This window comes from Otolemur garnettii, unplaced genomic scaffold (assembly GCF_000181295.1).
Source record: "Otolemur garnettii isolate 467f Iridium unplaced genomic scaffold, OtoGar3 scaffold00169, whole genome shotgun sequence".
Lineage (NCBI taxonomy): Eukaryota > Metazoa > Chordata > Mammalia > Primates > Galagidae > Otolemur > Otolemur garnettii.
The window spans coordinates 2,721,573-2,725,869 of NW_003852564.1; the positions used below are offsets into that span (position 1 = coordinate 2,721,573).

General features: G+C 35.6%; 1 non-coding gene across 1 annotated transcript; it reads left to right on the top strand.

Annotated features, from left to right (window-relative positions):
* Window positions 1-3,545: 3,545 nt before the first annotated feature.
* LOC111728567 lies at window positions 3,546-3,632 on the top strand. Its single transcript, XR_002775820.1, has one exon. It is a non-coding gene; the product is annotated as a small nucleolar RNA U83B (small nucleolar RNA).
* Window positions 3,633-4,297: the final 665 nt, after the last annotated feature.

Below are 4,297 nucleotides of genomic sequence, written 5' to 3' on the forward strand. Positions count from 1 at the left end.
GGAAAATCAATATAATATACTTTTTCCCCTTTGTCTATAAGAGTCTATTAAAATGATAGAATAAATTTGGGGCATTAGGTATATATATTCATAGCTTCTTCCTTCTTTGAAAGTATCTGAGATGAATTTTCTTATAACACCACAAAAGAGATTAGTTGGGAAAACATTGAAATATCAATATTTATTAACCATTAACCCTTAAATCAACTAGTTTTAGGTAAATATCACAAGTTAATCATTGACAATTAAAATGCATTTTTCAAAATATATATAAAATCATGACACCAGCAATACTCATAGGATATTCAAGTTTTTCTGAACCTTTTGGTGTTTTTCTAGTTTTATATTTTGCTTGAAATGGAAATTTTTAGTTTCCCACATATCAAATCTGAATGAACCCTCATTACAATTAAAGTTCTGTGATTGGCAATGGCATTAAATATGTTCATTAGATGTGAAAAGATAAATATAAATATAAAATGTTCTATTTATCAAATTAAATGGAATGAAAAGAAAAATTTTAAAAGAATAACCCATTCTTGAGATATAAGTTGCTTTGGAATTAAATATTTTGGTCAAAATTTTACTAGACAGCTAGTGATTAGGCAAGCTGGATTAAAAGATAAAAGGTGAGAACTGAAGAATATAAACTTCTGAAAAGTATTGGAATATTTATTGTGAAAATGTAATGAATCCTTTGTACTTTCTGAATCTGGTTTATACTTCATAACTTGGCAGGCAGAGCCTTCTAAAAACTATTTTTATTTTCTTTCTATTTTCTTTGCCCAAGATCCACTTACTTACTCAATGTGCTAACTTTGAAATAATTCCCAAACTTTTCACAAAACATATCTCAAATATGTATTTTCCTGTAAAGCATTAGATAAATACCACCAGATTTCATTTCTGCCATCTTAGCCTAGACCACTAATTTTATAATTATGTTGCAGTTATCAATACACTGACTTTTCTTACCTTTAATATATTTACACAGAATACATGTATATAATATCCATTATTAAGCCTCCATCACTTAGCACAGTATCTACGGTGCGACACAGGGCACAAATAGGGTGACCAACAGTCCAGGTTTGTCTGGGCCTGCTTTAACGTTAACAGAGAAGGTGTAAAATCCTGGTAAACTTATCAGTCCATGCAAACTGAGGCCAATGGTCAGCTTACATATAGGTTTAGTCTAGCTACTTTTCAATGCAAACAATTTTTAGAGTTAAATTTATTGTAATTATACCCCACGCCTGTTTACAATGGAAGCCCTTAATCAAATATGTTATAATACTTCAGCAGTGTTTTAAGTTATAAAAAATATTACCTTCAAGAATTTGTGGCTTCCATTCTAAAACTATACGTAAATTATAATAAGTGTTTAATAAGGTTACACTAAATTTTTTTGAAGTGACTAGATTGAGCTTCCAATATTAAACAAAATCTGACACTCTCCAAAGTTACTAAATAATGTTTTCTCACCTCCCAAACACAAAATCCACCATCATCAGAAAATGCCTCTTGGTGTCTTTTGGATTTTCCATTTTCACACTAGCAAAAATAACATATTAACCTCAAGGAAATAGTTACTTCAGAGAACATCAGATATAGGCTTCAATTTATATTGTCTTCCCTATTGCAATGTGCATCTAGTTAAAACTTTGCATATAAGGTTTACAACTATTTCCATGGTTATCAGGGCTGTGGCTGACTTCATGGGCAACCTGGGGGTGCTAAGCTGGGAGGGTGGAGGCTGAGAGCTACCTTCCTGATACAGTAACTGATGGAGCAGGGGGATGTCAACAAGAAAAATCTTGGTTTGACCCTACATTTAGAAATATACTCCAGATAAAACACAGAACTGTAACAAACATTTCTCTTTCCTTTACACCATCGGCAGAATATATTTCTCTGTGGGTTGATGTTCAGCTTTGTAAAGTGATGTGATTAGACCACTCTAATATAACCAGCTGCATTTTGAGCAGGAGTCTTTTGAAGGGGTATGCCTGGTTTTGTTTGCTCTTCCAACTCTGATGATCTGCCAGGAGAATACTATGCCCTGGTAATTGTTTCCTTTTGCGCCCAGGTACAAAATAGAACAGATATTTTCTGCACTTTTGAGGAAAACAAAGCCAGCAGCAACCCGGCTCACACTCATCTAACTGATAAATCTGCTGACATCACCCACATTGAAGAATCCTCACTGGGATAAATGTTTGCTGTGTAAGCCACTGAAATAGAGGGTGACTTTTCAAAAACATTATTACAAAAACAACTTCCTTATATAGATAATGGTACCTAGAACCCAAACCACAGTATGTTTATGTTGCATTGTCTTTGGAGGGACAGCAGGTGAATAGGAAACTCTCACAGGAAAGATGGTGACTTCTGTTATTCCTACAAAGCAGAGCAGGTATCTGATGGATTTCTAAATTTGGGCAAGGTGATTCTCAGGAAAATATTGACAATATTACATAGTTATTCTTAACTGTGAGACTAAGATATTAAAGTACAGCAAGCAATATATGTGCTCAGAAAAGAATTTGCTTACATACAAGTAGAACTGCAGAAAAGTAGAAAGCCCACAAATACTGAAAGTTGGAAAAATTTTTCCCCCACTAAACCAATGGTATACTGCTGATTTCCCCCACTAAACCAATGGTTATACAAATTTTGAAAGTTGGAAAGTTGGAAAAATTTTTTCCCCACTAAACCAATCATATACTGGAAAGTTGGAAAATTTTTCCCCCTACTAAACCAATGGTATACTGCTGTTGCACCCTCCTAGGGCAAGGAGATGAAATTGGGGGGTTGTCAGTAACATTTAACCATTATTCACAATTTAAGACTCCTGTAAATATAAGGAACTGTTTACTATATCCTAAAAAGCTGATAACCTAAAAGTACCCATATGCCTGTATCCATCAGGGTTCTCCAAAGAAGCAAAGCAAATAGAAAATATGAATATAGATAAGATATATACATATACACATATATATAGCACTATAGATAGGTAGTAAAGAGAGAAAGATAATTGATAGATGATATACTGATAGATACAAAAGAAATTTATTTTAAGGAATGGGCAGGTGAAGATTGTGGCACGTCTGACTTGCTAACTGAAGGAAGCTCAGCAAATTGGAAAGGCAGAGAAGAGAAGATGTTGTAATCTTGCATCTGAAATTTATCCAAGGATGGCAAGTTGAAAACTGAGGCAAGATTTCTCTTGTACAGAATTTCTTCCCCAGAAAACCTATTCATATTCTCAAGGCCTCCCACTGATTGGATAAGGCCTACAAATATTGCAAGTGGTAATTTCTTCTAGGTCAAGGCAAAAATGATTGTCAATGCTGATCACATTTAATCACCTTCATGGTAATATGTAGATTAGTACTGACCAGATGATTAGACCAATCACCAGAGCCTAGCTAAGTTAACAAAATAATAATAACCACAAAGTACTCATAGTTAAGTAAAAAGCAACAAATCTTCCAAAAGATTGTGGCTAGGACTTCCAGCAGATAGCGTTGAGTGACATGAAAATTGTTTTAAGCTTCAAAAGCAATTCTAGCAGAGCGGCCGGGTCAGACTGCAGAGCCGTTCCTTGTTGCCTTCCTTCTGAGAACAGCCCTGTGATCAGGGTGCCCTGAACTTGGCAGAGCCATTCATTGCTGTAGGGAGATTCTGTTTGACTTGCTTGGTGTGTGCTGACCTGATGGCCAGGTTTTGTTCCAGCGTGTCTTTGTTCACTATGGTGAAGTGACCAAAGATCGTGTCAAGATGAAAGGCTGCGTGGTGGGGACCAAGAAGAGCGGCTCTCCCTCCACAAGTGCTTCTTGGTACAGATGGAACTGCGAGCTCTGGAGAAAATTGACCTTAAGTTCATGGACACTCCCTCCAAGTTTGGCTGTGACCGCTTCCATTCTACGGACGGAGGAGAAGAAAGTGTTGATGGGACCACTTAAGAAAGACCGAATTGCTAAGGAAGAAGGACCATAATGTCAGGAGCAGATTGAACAGCTGGTGGGATCTCAATAAAAGTTGTTTTCCAGTGGGAAAAAAGACCCAAAACAAACAAACACAAAAAACAATTCTACCCAGAAATTGAATAAAGGAGAATGACAGTGATAATATCAATATTTACATAAATAAATTATTTGATAAAATGTGTTTACTGTGGTTGAGTCAGATGATTTTAGTTTCCTAATATGTTCCTTTCTGGACTCTCATCACCTTTTGGTATCACAAAGTAGGCCAAAGGTATTTTCACACCTCTCATTTTCTAGAAGAATCA